This window comes from Zootermopsis nevadensis, unplaced genomic scaffold (assembly GCF_977971745.1).
Source record: "Zootermopsis nevadensis isolate Lab colony 2312 unplaced genomic scaffold, Znev_1.0 Znev_ptg000030l, whole genome shotgun sequence".
In the NCBI taxonomy this organism is placed as follows: Eukaryota; Metazoa; Arthropoda; class Insecta; order Blattodea; family Termopsidae; genus Zootermopsis; species Zootermopsis nevadensis.
Genome location: NW_028259162.1, coordinates 18,880,153 through 18,896,524, shown reverse-complemented (window position 1 = coordinate 18,896,524; position 16,372 = coordinate 18,880,153). Strand labels below are relative to the sequence as shown.

Below are 16,372 nucleotides of genomic sequence, written 5' to 3'. Positions count from 1 at the left end.
AACTGAGATAAATATGCAGCTGTATACGGCAGTGTAAAGGATATGTGTAATTTTATGCACAATTTCTTGTAGCGCTCGATCTAGGGTACATAAAGTTTCTGTCGTGACGGTGGAACGCGCCTCCTGAGTTGTGTAATCCCTTAGGAGCACCTGTAAGCCATTACACTGTCTCTTCAGTTCAGGAGAGTGTTAGGTGCGGAATACGCGCTGGTGAGTGCTTCTTGTGCGCTTTTTGCACGAAGTGGGTAGCGAAAACGCATTACGGACTGGTCTTGCCTGCCCTTCCGTCAAATTTTTTTCAAAATTTTTAAAAAAATCAAAAAATGCTGGAAGTTGTCCGAAAGGCTCACAAAACAAAACAAAATTGAAAAATTTCAACTCCAATTTTTTTCTTCAAAATTTTCATTTTTTTTTGGTTTTGTGCGCTTTTCGGACGGTTTCCAACACTTTTTGATTTTTTGAAAATTTTTGAAAAATTTGACGGAAGGGCAGGCAAGACCAGTCCGTAATGCGTTTTCGCCACCCACTTCGTGCAAAAAGCGCACAAGCAGCACACAGACTGTCCACTCGATTCAGTTAAAGAACCACTGGACGGATTTGGATGAAATTTTATGTGGAGTTTCTGCTATTCTGCACGACCTCAAAATCATTCTTCAGAATATCCTACGAGTGGCGATAACAAAATGACGGATGAGGAAATTCGAGAGGTGGACACTAAGGAGCAGCGGGCGGTCTTTTTCCAAAAGTGGGAACTATCGAACAAGGCGAATTTAATATCTCTGAATGCACGATTCAAGAGACGCGTGAGTGTATTTTGTGCATTACGAGGTTCTTCTTGTAAGTTGCCGATCCTGTACGACCGGCTGCCGCGTTAATTTAATGGTTATTATTTATTGTTCTGTCTGACGACAGGTCCACATGAACAGGATCCTTCCATCCTTTTCTCGGACTGGGACCTGTTCATATACGTTCTTGGCAGATGATCCAGAAGTGGTTTGCCATTGCCTTCTTCTGTGTGTGAATGGAGTAATTGTTGGGATGCCACGGAGAAACCGGGGAAGCCCCCGGAGGAAAACTCCGTGTTGCCTAGACCACGGCCTTGCCCAACACAAGTTATAAATTCGGTCACCGCCGGGAATCGAACCCGAGGCCTCAGGATTACAAGGCCAGGGCTCTAACCGCTAGACCACCGTGGCGGCGTAATTTCATGGTAGAGCCTGTTTATCCGTGCTTTATTTAACGATACCGCTGTTACATCTGCAGACATTATGTAGCCCGGACTGAGACAGGAATGTGAGGAACGTTGACTGCGTGAAGGACTTGGAAGGAAAGCGGATGTTGCCTGTTTCGTAATCTTGGCCGGGCAGTCGCTTGGAGATACTGGACCGGCTGAGATTTCGAATCTGCTACCTCCTGTGTTTCAAACCTAGAATGTTGGCGCAACACAGTTGTGCTCTGTGCGTTTGAATTCCAAATCCGACTTGGGAGTTGGTCCTCTTTGTTTCTCTGCAAGGAGAGAAAAGTCTCTGTGTCGTCTGTTTGCCAATCGAAAAAGTACCACTACGTTTACAACAGGGAACACCGAGAGTCCGCATTGACCGCCATGAATAGGAAGGAATATTTATATAGTCTTTTAGTAGCTCAGACTATATAGCGGTATTCGCCTGGAGGGACTGAGGAAAAGCAAACGAAAAACCTCAGTCAAGATAGCCGATCTCCACGCCGAGATTTGAACCCAGGACGAAGCAGGAGTTCGAACCACCGAACCAACACGTTCGGTTGGGTAGGAGTGAGGTGTAGTGGTAATAATATTTGCCTTGTATTGAAAATTCCCGGAGTTAGCCCATCCCCCGGAATTAATAAAAATTTAAGTCAGTATATTGACAAGCAGTCATCTGGAGACGAAAGTACAACCAAGGTTAGGAATGTAGTGTTTGTGAGTTTGTGTAACACAGAATACGTCAATCCAATATAATATTAGTACGCGTATAATGAATCAGTCCTTGTAAACTTTTATTGAATAACTGCATTAAAAGTAAACAGACACTTGGGCTATCACGTGCGCCCTTGGGATTCATTCCGGATGCTTAATTATCATACGCGCTGTGTGACGAGCTAACTCACTTTGTGATCGTCATTGCGGCCTGATTTTCTGACCGATCAGTGTCACATACGAGGCTGAGAGCCGATTGCATTAAATATTTTTTTTTCACGTTAGGTCGCGTGTGGTTTTAACGGACTTATTATAAATTCCCCAAATTTGTGGGGTTATATTACACAACTGATGAAAGATTTATATGTGAATGGCTTCATTTAACATCCATTTGGTTAGTAATTGAGTGCATGAGAGGATAACCTGTTTGGAATTGAATAAATGAAACAGATTATGTCTGTGTGATACTAAAGTCGTATTGACGTGTTCAGCAAAGGTTTTTGTTACTGATTTAATGGAGACACTCTACTGTGTACAAAAGCAGCTTAGTCATAGAGATTACGTGTCTCCGAAAGAAAGAGACCCCATGCACCTGGTACAAAGCTGTTTCGTGCATATAGAGTGAACGATATTCCAATTAAATTTGATATTATGATCTGTATTTATTTATTTATTTATTTGGTTTTCTGTCTGACGACAGGTCCATATGAACAGGATCCTTCCATCCTTTTCTCGGACTGGGACCTGTTCATATACGTTCTTGGCAGATGATCCAGAAGTGGTTTGCCATTGCCTTCTTCTGTGTGTGAATGGAGTAATTGTTGGGATGCCACGGAGAAACCGGGGATGCCCCGGAGGAAAAGTCCGTGTTGCCTAGACCACGGCCTTGCCCAACACAAGTTATAAATTCGGGCACCGCCGGGAATCGAACCCGAGACCCCAGGATTACAAGGCCAGCGTTCTAACCGCTAGACCACCGTGGCGAAATGATCTGTATTAGCGATTGTTAAAGACACGAATGTGTGACGTATTATTGGTGTCACGAATTTATCTCTCTAGCGCGAATTTCTTCTTAATGTTCCCCGTTCTGCTGGCAGATTTCTTTAGTAACTGACGCTCTGTATATAACGGGTATTAATCGAGTAATGCGTTCGTGAAGCTACGCTGAAGAAACGTGGTATCAGCTCCGAATAGTGCCATGCCATCCCTGAAGAGGCGTGGTTTGTTAAGGGTGTTTGGGTGTACATGGAATTTTAAGGCGTTTAAAGGCGAATCAAACCTCTCAACATTCCAGAGAAGGGAGCGTAAATAAAACATGGCGGTGGAGCGCTGCTCTAGGCACGGAATTAACTACATTCTGAGAGCTTATCACTGTACTTGTTGCTGTAGCGACGGCGAATTTGTAATGAGACGTCTTTTTAATCCTGTTTCATGAATAGAAAAGTGTTATCACGTGCGGCACAAGGTGTCGTGGCTTCTGCGTTCTGATGTTTTAGCAATTCTTTAATCTGAATCGAGAGATAACAGGAAACAAGACAGCTCATTCGTCGTGCATAAATAAGTGTACTTTAGACTTAAGGGCGGTTCGTAATTTTTAGGGCACAGCCACGGTGGTCTAGCGGTTAGAACGCTGGCCTTGTAATCCTGGGGTCTCGGGTTCGATTCCCGGCGGTGCCCGAATTTATAACTTGTGTTGGGCAAGGCCGTGGTCTAGGCAACACGGAGTTTTCCTCCGTGGCATCCCAACAATTACTCCATTCACACACAGAAGAAGGCAATGGCAAACCACTTCTTGATCATCTGCCAAGAACGTATATGAACAGGTCCCAGTCCGGGAAAATGATGGAAGGATCCTGTTCATATGGACCTGTCGTCAGACAGAACACTTTAAAAAGAAGAAGAAGAAGAAGAGAGTCTATTAGCAATTGCACGTTTAGAGGGAAGTTAAACCGATAGAAATAGAACTGGAAGGGAAGAGAGAAAATGGGAGAGATGGAGTAGGAAAAAATGGAATGCACAGAAAGGAAAAACGAAAGGAGAACAGAGAGAGAGAGAGAGGGATAATATGAATGAATGGAAGTGACTGGGAGATGTTAAAAGTAGAAGGTTCAACACTTGTGTGAATTTCACATGTAACATTTTGTTTGTTTAAAGCACAGAATATCTCGAACTATTGATTTTGAATTCGCGAAGGAAAGTAAAACATGTTTTTATTAAGTACAGTTTTGAACGAATATTTAATTTTGTATCTTGCTCGTTAATAAATTTGAAGTGGCGAATTGGACAAGTTGTGATAATGTTCTTTTGGGTTTTGGGGGTGCCAACTTATTGTCATCATCTTCAGGACTGAAGTGACAATGATGGTTATCGGAGGGATTAAATAGATTTGACAGGAATGGAAAGAGATGGTTTCAGTAAAAACCTCAAATCTCACACGGACAAATTATTTTCGCTTGTATGCTGTCTCGTGAGAGTAACTGGTTTTTCTTGTTTGCAGGTAAGGACCTACGTTCTTGCAACGGGCGACAGAGACACTGCAGAGATGACTCGCCGGTCTGGTATGTAGTCTACAAAGGACGTGTCGTCGGACCCTTTGTGTACTGAAAGTTCCGTGTACTTGAGTTTTACATTTTTCGTCGACGCTTGTTAAATTGTTTAGTATGGACACGGTTTAATATTGAGTGAGAGGACGATAATAAATTGTGTACTTGGAATCGTGTGAAAGGAAACGGTTGCAGCCAGAGGTAAGCTCGTTGGGTTCCTGGCATTTGTCTGGAGGGACAGTCCGAAGCCACCCGGAGCCTTGGTCACGTTAGTGTGTGTCTACCCAGGTTAGGTTTTGGAACCTCCTAATAAAAAACACGAGTATTAGTCATTTCATGGCAACATTTACATTTAACATTATAAAGTGTGTTGGTTCAGTTTACGATGTTGGACATGGCTCCTTGGTCTTATGTCCACTTTTAAAATTTCTCTTACGTTAACTTCATAATTTTACATTCTCTGCTTTTATTTTAAAGTATACTGTTGTCTATAATATTTGTTACTTCTTTATATTTTATCGCTGACGTTTCTGCAGTCTGTCGTTATGTTTATTTCTGGTCTGGTACTTGTGAATCTCTTCTCTGTAAACTTTTCTCTCCAATTTTTGGTTTCCTCACACCTCAGTGTGTTGCACCGGCCTTCTCCTTTTCTCACATAGGGCCCAGTTCTTGATCTGTCTCCCCCTATCGTTCTTCAATTTCCAGGTGCCCATTTTCCACCATCTTCTAGCTTCCTGGGTACATGTTTCTGTGTATAATTTCCCCCCCAGCTACTCTTCAGTGCACTGTGAAATACGAGTAGTATTTTGAATTTCTTCCAAACGTTTTAGGGGTATGGGTAGAAAACGCGAGTGTGGATAAAAGAATGTTCTGTTTTATGGAGCACATGGCAGAGGACATTTAACAATTTTTAATTTAATATTGCTACTGATGCGGGTATTAACCATTTGAAACATGTTCAGTAGGTGTTTAAAAAGCAAGTTACTTGGTAACAAATCTCGCACGTATGTCAGATCTGCTTTGTGGGTGGGGGGGGGGGGGGAGATTAGGAGGTTAACGAAAAGCGTTTTAGACATTTTAGTCGATACATCTGAATGCCACACTAATTCAGAGTGCTTGCAGAGTACAGTAGCTCTCCAAGTGTGTGTGTGTCTGCTGGTTATGTTACACGCTGCACACTATTGTTCTGGGGGATGCATATGATCACGGTGAAATATTTGGTTATCTTTGCAAACAATTAAAAAAATCAGTTTTTTGATTGTAATAACGACTGAAGATAACTAGTGCGTTGGGAATGGAACCAAGTCGGCCTCCCACCGCCTTCTGCACTGTCAGCGGGCTTTCTGTAGTCTAATGTGTAACTTTGTACCACCAAAGTTCTTGGTGTATAATTCAAGTTATACATAGTATATAATCTACATGTAAAATAAATTACATTACTGATTATTCAGTGTTTATCATAAAATAGTTTTTCTTTAAAAATTTCACGTACCCCATAAGATGTCTTCGCGTACCCCCAGATATAATTTCTCTTCAACTTTGTACCCCCAAAGTTGTTGGTGTATAATTGAAGTTATACATAGTATATAATCTACATCTAAACTAAATTAAAGAAATTGCATTACTTATTATTCAGTGTTTATCATAAAATAATATATATTTTTTAAAATTTCACGTACCCCCTAAGATGTCTTCGCGTACCCCCAGATATAATTTCTCTTCAACTTTGTACCCCCAAAGTTGTTGGTGTATAATTGAAGTTATACATAGTATATAATCTACATCTAAACTAAATTAAAGAAATTGCATTACTTATTATTCAGTGTTTATCATAAAATAATATTTTTTTTTTAAATTTCACGTACCCCCTAAGATGTCTTCGCGTACCCCCAGGTATAATTTCTCTTCAACTTTGTTCCCCCAAAGTTGTTGGTGTATAATTGAAGTTATACATAGTATATAATCTACATCTAAAATAAATTAAATAAATTACATTACTTATTATTCAGTGTTTATCATAAAATAATATATATTTTTTTTAAAATTTCGTGTACCCCCTAAGATGTCTTGGCGTATCCCCGGGGGTACGCGTACCCCAGGTTGAATACCACTGATCTAGTGTATTGGAATATAAAAATAAGCATAGAATCAAATACTGTTTACACTATAAAGGACACTAAACTCCTGTGAAACCAACATCCAGTGAAGTGTTACTTAATATGGTTTTGTAAAGAACTCACCTTTATGATCCGTTTAAAGCACATTCTTTTGATCATATCTTATGCATTAATTCCCCCCTTTTGCCACTGATGATTACCTCTTGAGGTCGAAACGCGCTTGGCATTAGCGTCCTTTATAGTGTAATCAGTTTTGTTTGTATGCTTATTTTTGTATATTTGAGTTGTTGGAATGACGGAGGAAAACCACGGAAACCCCTATCACGCTAGCTGGCCTACGCACAGAGATTAGAATCCAGTCGATTTCACGTGGAGTCTCTCTGTTAATTTTATTTTACGCGTGGAGTCTCTGGTAGGTTGAACTTTCCGTCTCACAGTGTTGACGTCAGAGTGTGGTTGTGTTTCAAATCCTACCTGACGTGTGAATAATGTAATATTGTCATTCCCGTTTACAGCTCGATTTTTGTGGTGGTGATTCCAGGCGAGGTTCTCACTATCTCCTTGTTCTGGGTTTTAGTACGGCGCCTCGTTCTGCTGAATTCTTGAATGTTGCACTCGATAATAATAAGGAATTCTGCAAGCTTTTAAAACACAGTGGTAACTGTTTCACCTGCTTTAACATTCAGTAACTGCATTTGGTCGATTATGGATTATTTATATAGGATTTGAGACATTCGCGGCGAGTACAATCAATAAAATGTTCTCGGGCAATCAGCCGCGTTAACAGGTTACCGTAGTAAACTGACGTTTCGGGAACCAAATCTGTCCCCATCATCAGGGATGTTTGCCGTAGAAGATTTTATTGAAGGATTATTTAGTTAAACAGCATCAGAAAATTTATGCTTGTAGTCAACACGTCTTGTTAGAACTGAATTTTTAGATATTTAGACTAGTTTCGCGCTTGAAAGGATTATCGGTAAGTGCAGGTGCACTGTAGTCGTTCGGCGTTTATCGCGCCGTATTTGTACGAAATTCGTAGAGAGAACGCGATTTGACAAGGCTGCTGTATCAGTCGTCTCAGAAACTTCGGAAGACTTCCATGAAGTCTGGTATTTCGTTATTCATAAATCATGGCGTTGTGAAGTAAGTCACGGACAGGTAAGTTGTTTGCAGTTTCGTTGCGTGCCACGTGTTCTACATATGCGCACGTGTAAATGTTTACAGAGCTTAAGGATGGAGTGAATGTTTACTGAAAGATGAACTTATGTACAAACGAAATGTTCTGTGAAGAACTTTGAGCGTTATTTTCCATGCGACACGAGGTGCGATCGCAAAGTTACAGGACTGCGCCTATAAAAACCCGTACACTTATCTCAGGTATTAAATTCATCAATCACCCTCGAAGTAGTTCCCCTGGGAGTGAACACAACGATCCCAGCGCCGCTGCCAAGCCTGGAAGCATCCCTGGAAATCTTTCTTTGTCAGCCTGTCAAGCACCATCTGCGATTCTGCCTGAATCTCTTCTATCGTATCAAATCTCCTTCCCTTTAGGTGAATTTTCATCTTTGGGAAGAGGAAGAAGTCACACGGCGAATAAGGAGGGTGCGGGATGACGGCCATGGTGTTTGAGCTTAGAAAGGAAGTTGGGGTCGGTTCTTGCAAGATCTTTGAGCTCCTGACAAACGAGAAGTCGATTCTGCTTCTGGTCCTCAGACAGGATGCGTCGCATGTGGAGTTCTTCCTTTAGAATCAGCTGACAGGTCCCATAGCCTATCCCAACAATGTCGCACAAGTCGTTGATGGTACGACGTCGATCTTCGTGAATGGCCTGCCGAATCTTCGTAACATTTTCGGGCGTTGTGCTCGAAGATGGTCGTCCAGAACGCTCGTCATCATCGACAGAGGTTCGGCCATTCTTAAAACGTGAATGTCACACAAACGTTTGTGCACGACCCATTGCGGACTCCCCAAATGCTTGCTTTAGCATTTCATAGGTCGGTGTAATGCACTACCAAAACGCCCGTAACTAAGAAACAAATGCTAAGTCGTTGATGCCGGCTGGCACACTGATTCACTATGACTGTAGGCCGCACCCCCTAGCGGCAGAAGCTCGTACTACATTCGATTCGCCCGCTATTGACACAGTCTTGAAACTTTCCGATCACATCTCGTATTCCCAATCTAAAGACAGGGTAACACATGCGAGAAAAAGTAGGGTACTTGTACAGGTTTGAGATACGTTTCTGTGCACACAATTTTTTAAATTAGTAGACGTATGGAACCTAGTAGTTTTCCACCGTCGCCATGTTTCTTATTTATATTTACGGAGAGGAAGGATTTAATGTGTTGGCATGATAACGGCATGTACCTTTACTTAGTTTCATATACCTGCGTGTTGTGAGCGGTTTATTTTTTCATTTATCACTGCATATTATAAGTGGAAGTACAAATTATAGGCTACTTTGTGTTATAAAAAAATGACCTTCACATAAGTTGAAGTTTTTGTAGTTTGGTTCCTATCTTAGAATTTTGAAGAGTCTCAATTTTCTTGCATTATAGTTGTTAGAAGATTAAAGCGTAGGAAGGTGGGATCGCATTGAATGGAGAGATGTTTGTATCGAGTTCCTTGTAACACCGTCTGTCTGTTCAGGACAGGAAACACACGGATACAATGGACCACTTCCTTATCTCTTGCCGTGTTGTTTCGTGTAAAGATACTGAGCTGAAACAATGTTTCATTACGGATTACTTGTCTGCTTATAATAAGCGTCACGTCTAAACAATGCTCTGCTTGTATTGTGAGGTCTTATCTGGTTTACTGGCTAAGATCATGAAGTGAAACTGATGATGGAGTCATAGTTAGAATCTGAAACATCGGATTTTTACTCCGCGTTCATGTGCTAATCATCAGAGAAGAATGAACTGTATTTTGACTTTGTGCGAGAAGTTGTTTAAATACACTCCACGCTTCATTTTTAATACGTCCTTGTTGATTCCTTGCTTGGCGACTGTAGTTTCACGTGCAGGTCCTCGAGCAGAACTGAACGTCGCGAAATTTAGCCTAAACCAATCCGACATGATTTCCCGAATGTCTTTATTATCTTAACTTAGTGATTCTGTTGCTGTGGGACAGGTTTAGAGGTGATCTGTGTCCTCGTGGTTTTAATTGTCAACCACGCAAGTTTCAAAGTAAAATTCCCTGATTCTTCGACAGTTGTCTAATCCACGAATTTACACACCTAACTGCTTTTGAACGGTGACTGAAAGTAATTAATTTAATTCTGTTTTCCTCTGGCACAGTATTTGGAAATACGAAAATTGCAAATGTCCAAAAGTTTGTATTTAACAGCAGCTTGGTCCGTCTTCTGGTTCAAAGCAGTCCAACAGGCAGACACCGCCACAACCCAGCTTTCCCTTGAGCGTGTTACGAGCCATATTCGTCATTTGCTCGTTACGGCTTATCGTACGTGACGTCATGTAATCAGTGCAATTTGAATCGTCGTCAGACTAACAAGGAATGTCGATTGCCAGGTTCCGCGCTCGGCCTTGGCAGCAACCATGAAGGTTCCTTGAATGAACGAGGAAAAGGAATTAAAATAGTATTTTTTTGGATGGAACTTCAGTACTTACACAGGCGGACGTGCCGAACTGAACCTTCTGGGTGGCGTAGGGGAATATTTTTCGTTAGGGTAAATATTTGCCTTCTGCTATCATTTAGTTCATAATCTTCTGCGTTCTAATCCCCCGCCTACAACTGAAACACGGAAACTAATTTTACCCGTTGTTTTGTGTGGGTAAAAGCTTGGTATCTTGCATTATTTTAATCGTCATAATTTGCGCCCTTCACCAAGTGTTATTACTGAGATTTATTTCAAGGAAGGTGAACTGGACGGGGCATGGCAGATGCAAGCGGTGCGTTTTAAAATTTTGGCGGGGAAACTTAAAGGAAGACATCACTTGAAATGTCTAGATCTAGAGTTTGGAATAATATCAAAACAGATTGTAAAGGAATTAAGTTGGAGGGTGTTTGTTGGATTTATGTGGCCAGGATTAAGTGGCGGCCTCTTGTGAACACGGCATTGAACTTTTGGGAATTTGCTCTGTAATTTATTTTAGATCTATAAAATATTCGAGTCTGACTTCTAAAGTGTACGTCTTAATCCTTTTGTACCGGGTCTCCAATTTATGAGGTTACGGTCGTGCTTACATTGCGTTATCGGTCGGTGCTGTTGACGTAGGCGGGACTTGTACGCGTGAGTCACGGGCGAATCAGTTTCGGTGCCGCTAGTAACATTGGACTACGAATGTTTCTCGTCACTAATACATGTTATTACATTAATTGTTTTTACCTTTAATCACAAAAAGAAAATATTCGACAATTTCCCAAGAAGAGCTTCGTCGAGTATTTCGAAACATGTTAACGAGATGTGAAACTTGCTTGCAAGCACAAGGAAGTCACTTTGAACATCTTTTGTGATTTAAGGTAAGAACAATTAATGTAATAACATGTATTAGTGACGAGAAATATTCGTAGTTCGCTGCTCGGCGGAATCCCATCACGCCATTGTAACACAGTCATTAACATCAGAGGAATATCCACTTTATACGATGATACGAGTGGTTTAACTTAAAATTTCTGTAGTAATTGTTAGTTTTTGCGTATTCGCACTTTCGTTAGTTAGTTTTTCTCCCCCCCCTTCCCCCCCTCAAACACGGTTTTGTGACAGCTCACATCTTGCGAATGTGATAAATGCCTGTAGATTACCTTTTGCCATGAACTAGTTCCTTGGCAGTTATTGACAAATGACTGCAATTAAAACTCTGTTCATTAATAAGAAGAAACTTGGCTGACAGCGGCCTCCTGTTTTATAGACTGACGAGGAAAACGGGCTTACTGTTTGGAACTCTGTTCACGTTGTAGTTACTCAATGCGTCACCTTCTATAAACAGTGCTCTAAGCTTGTATTTGTCCCTCTCGGAAGACGCGGAGGTTAGCTACGCTACGCGATACCTGACAATAACAATTGTGTAGTATTTTAACTAATACGAAGAACAAATATAGTCAGTTGTGAAGTAATAGGATTTTTTTCAACTGTGGTAGTTATGTAAGATGCTGAATGTAATTTGGTGATCGGCAGTAATAAATGCGTGAATTTTTCACAAGAAATATTTGCATTAAAAATTGGACGAGGAAGTGATAACCGTGCCAAGTGATGTAGCCTGTCAGCAGTAGGAGTAATCGGAAATGTTTTGGTGATACTATTTATTGTCATACATACAGTCTACAGATCAGGAGAAAATCCCTGCTAGGGATTCGTTATACGCGCATGCGCAAGATTTCGCGGTGAGTGACGACCCATCCTAAAAGCATTCGTTCCACAACCACCGAACGAACAACAGACGACAGGCTTTCGTGTGTTCTAATGGCTACAGCTTTAAGTTTACTTCACAGAGGCACAGTGATTTAATCTAGAATATTATCGCAACACCCACAGTTCACAGATCAGGAGAAAATCCCTGCTAGGGATTCGATATACGCGCATGCGCAGGATTTCGCGGTAAGTGACGACCGATCCTAAAAGCATTCGTTCCACAACCACTGAACGAACAACAGACGACAGGCTTTCATGTGTTCTAATGGGTACAGCTTTAAGATTACCTCACAGCGGCACAGCGATTTAATCTAGAATATTATCGCAACACCCGCAGAACACAGTTCAGGTGCACTCACTACACGCTACTCTCAACTGCTTGATGTTTTCAGTCTGTGTAGTAGCCTTAAACTCTGACGTATCACACTTCCCACCAATAGCAGCCCTCTAGTCCACCGGGCAGTAAACATTCCCCCCGCAGGGTTTTTCTCGTGATCTGTGGACAGTAACTCTTTCGTCCTGGACACGTGCAATATGATACGGAACGCAGTCCTTCCAGTAAGATGTCGGGACGATTCCTTAAATTAGACCACGACCGCTTCCTTTCACATCGTTCCCAATTCATTATTCACTATTATCTTCTCATTCGACGTTGTGTAATCTGACGGCTGAAAGCGTCTTTAAATAAATTATAAATAAATGGATTTAGAAACCTTTATCGTAGGATTATGTGAATAAAAGAGTTTGTACTTTGTTCGTGTTTAAGTTTCGGAGTGAGCGTTTGTTTAAAAGGCAGTATAAAGTTGGGAAAGGAATAATAAAAACAATAACTTCCACGTGTGGTGTTCGCAGTGCGAACAGATCGTTATGAATAGGTATTTATCAGCTGTAGCTTTAATTGGAGTTTCAAGTTTAAAAGTTCTTAGAGCCCTATTTTTTCTTAGTAGGTACCTGTGCGACGTTTTGCTGTAAAGCTCCGAACTCGTAAATTATTACGTAAACTCCGATATTACCAAGCACATCGCTTGCTACTAGCGTTTTAGATGTTCATTTCATCTTCCGTATCTGGAACATCCTAGTTGCTACTTGGTAATTTATAACAGGATTTTCCGCCTGTCTGATTACACTACAGTTTGATATATATTCTGATTCCTTTCACTGTTAAAGTAGTCGTTTATAATTTGAAAGTGATACGTCATTAGATTTTATTTAAAACAGTAGAGTGGAGATTTCCGTCAACCGCAGGACATGCTGGAATAGTTTGCCTGATGGTTCCACGACACTGTGAGGTTCATTACAAAGGTGGTTGTTAATATTTCGTCTGAAACTGAGTCTGCTGGGAAAATCCAAACCACATTTGATTTCAGGATAATCAGTACGGTTGGAAGTTGTCAGTTGAGTTGCTCTGCTTGGGTTTTGCTCAGTTTGAAGTCCTTTATTATCGTAAAATTGAAACGAATTTGCCTCTTTGGTGTTTGTAAGGTTCAATTTCAAGGCACTTTACCTTGCTGCGTGTGCCTTCATGTCTCTCTTAATCGATTGGCCCTCCTCGTGAGGGGCATGGTACCCTCAACCACTATTCCCGTCCTCGATTCTCACGGCCCTCATCGCCTTGTGGTAAGGGTGGACAGGGTGTGAAGGAAAGAAACTGGCGCGTGAGGTTGACATCACACTGTAAATTCGTTCTCATGAAAAGCACGCGGTATCACAAATGCATACTAAGCAGAATTGGCCCCGTCGTTGATTATTTACGAATTTTCACACGGCATGATGACAGGCGCTTTTAAGCACGTAGGCCCATGTAGTTCCTTTCCTTATGGACTTAAAAATATTTGAATAATTTGCATTCGAATTGAATCTGCTGGACAGACGAACGGATTGTCGTAAGAGTACGACCAGCCCGTAATGCGATCTCGTTATGCACTTAGTGCAAAGAACGCGTTATAACCCGTACTTTGAAAAATAATTGCGCAGTTAAGTCACACTCAGACTCGAATGTATCCGCCAGTCAGAACAGGCGCGTTATTATTAGTCTTTCAGTAACTTGAATTATTTTCCCGGGACTGTACAGTTGGAGTTGCTGTCATTAGATTTGTTCCAGAATCAGCTCCGTGCCTGCCTCTGGTCCCTTCCGCAGGAGCATCACCGGTTTCGTTCGAAAATTACTATCCCTTCTGGGCGACCACAGTCTTCATCCTTGCACTGTGCTGCGCGGTCATCTGGGTTATGGACCATGTCGTCTTGTAAAAGGCTCCAGACGTGGATCCAAGTGCGCTTTAGTGTTCCAGCCGGTACTGGTGTCCGCTGTTGTTTCTCCAGAAGCCTGGAGATTTGTGGCCTCTCACGTCGTATTTCAAGAGAACTCGTCTGATAAATGGATTCGAAGCTCGGGTCCAATTGTCGGCCGTCCCGCGTTTTTACGTGACACCTAAATTGTGAGTTACAGCGAGAACGTCCCTCAGGAGACGTACAGGCATGGAATTTCGTCTTCCATAATTTCTAGTTTGTGTGTTATGCAACACGGAGTTCGTCTGCTGTGTGACCTAAATTATTTCGTGGAGCTACGGTTGTAATGGGAACGTTGAATTACGTGTAATTTTAGCTCGTTATTTGTTGTTCTGCGTTAGTAGTTGGTTTCGGTGGCCATTTGTTATAGATACAAATCTGTTGTTGACAGATCCTGTGAAGAATACAGATAATACACCGAGAGTAATAATTTATATCGATCTAGATGATCGAGACAGAAACTGCGTATCACTGCATTATAAATTTATATATAATGTATTTGTATATAATTAATATAATGCAGAGTGAGGTGATGAAGAGTACAGATATTACTCTGCCTCGCGTCCTAAGTTCTGTTAACAAAATTATTTGTTGATGTTAATATTACGCTGCACACGAGAATGAATTCCTGTGAGATTTGAGGTTTTCGCGGTGAACGCGATGCTTCATCGCAGAAGACTGCCATCTTATTTTATTGTCGTTGGATGCGCAATGCAGAACACGTTTGGGTTAAAGTGATGTGCGTAAATGTTTACGCTGTGTAAACTGCGTTTAGTTTTACGCATCTTTTCTCTTTTAACAGACATTCAGCTGATACTTTGAGAGGTGAAGCCAATTGAAGTTATGCCTTCAGTCGTCTGCTCTGTTGTAAATATTGAATTTACTTCCGTGCAAGCTGCCTTGCTCTCCATTTATAACAATCTTTCTACCTCATTCGACTCTCTCTGCATTCGAAACAGTGCACGTACTTATTATTATATTATTATTATTTAGTGTTCTGTCTGACGACAGGTCCATATGAACAGGATCCTTTTATCCTTTTCTCGGACTGGGACCTTTTCATATACGTTCTTGGCAGATGATCCAGAAGTGGTTTGCCATTGCCTTCTTCTGTGTGTGAATGGAGTAATTGTTGGGATGCCACGGAGAAACCGGGTAAGCCCCGGAGGAAAACTCCGTGTTGCCTAGACCACGGCCTTGCCCAACACAAGTTATAAATTCGGGCACCGCCGGGAACCGAATCCGAGACCCCAGGATTACAAGGCCAGCGTTCTAACCGCTAGACCACCTCATCTTTTTATTATTTAGTGTTCTGTCTGACGACACGTCCATATGAACAGGATCCTTCCATCCTTTTCTCGGACTGGGACCTGTTCATATACGTTCTTGGCAGATGATCCAGAAGTGGTTTGCCATTGCCTTCTTCTGTGTGTGAATGGAGTAATTGTTGGGATGCCACGGAGAAACCGGGGAAGCCCCCGGAGGAAAACTCCGTGTTGCCTAGACCACGGCCTTGCCCAAGACAAGTTATAAATTCGGGCACCGCCGGGAATCGAACCCGAGACCCCAGGATTACAAGGCCAGCGTTCTAACTTAGTAGGCCTTATAAATTAATTTCGAACTTGCGTGGACCTCAGGAATTCTGAAAGTGATTGCGTGCATGGCAGTCTCACTTTAAGGAGGTGTTAGTTAGGTTATTAGGCCTGTAAGTGGTTGCTTAAATGAAATGTTCAGAAAACATTGACACAGATCATCCTGGTAGAATCGTCGGATCGGCTTCAGTGGCGAAATCTGGTCTAGAAGCCAGGACGTGAAAAGTAAAACATTTATTTTATATTATTCTATTTTTATTGATCTGGTGGCGCATTGCTTGCGAGACAGTAGCGTTTGATATTGATGGACTTCAAGTGGATGCAATTGTTTTGGAGGAACATACTGCAACCATCTTCAGAGCGTGAAGATTGAGGCAAACGGTAACAACGCTAAGTGGGCTCGTAGATAGACACAATTGTTTTGGCTTTTCTATGCAGAATACAAAAATGGACATCTAGACCGTTACCCTGAGTAACTGCAGAGTTAGGTTATCGTTATAAGAACGGGACAAATTGGGACGAGTAATGT

The 16,372-nt window shown here is 41.7% G+C and overlaps 1 long non-coding RNA gene across 4 annotated transcripts in view; it reads left to right on the top strand.

The window, feature by feature from the left end:
* Positions 1-16,372, top strand: part of LOC147872206 (uncharacterized) — a 481,048-nt gene that overhangs the window by 161,756 nt on the left and 302,920 nt on the right. The window contains exon 2 of one of the 4 annotated variants that reach the window (XR_015537768.1): positions 4,431-4,778. The exons of the other annotated variants lie outside the window; for them this stretch is intronic. This is a non-coding gene — a long non-coding RNA (uncharacterized LOC147872206). Of the gene's footprint in view, positions 1-4,430; positions 4,779-16,372 lie in introns of those variants that run through there. 4 annotated transcript variants of the gene reach the window in all.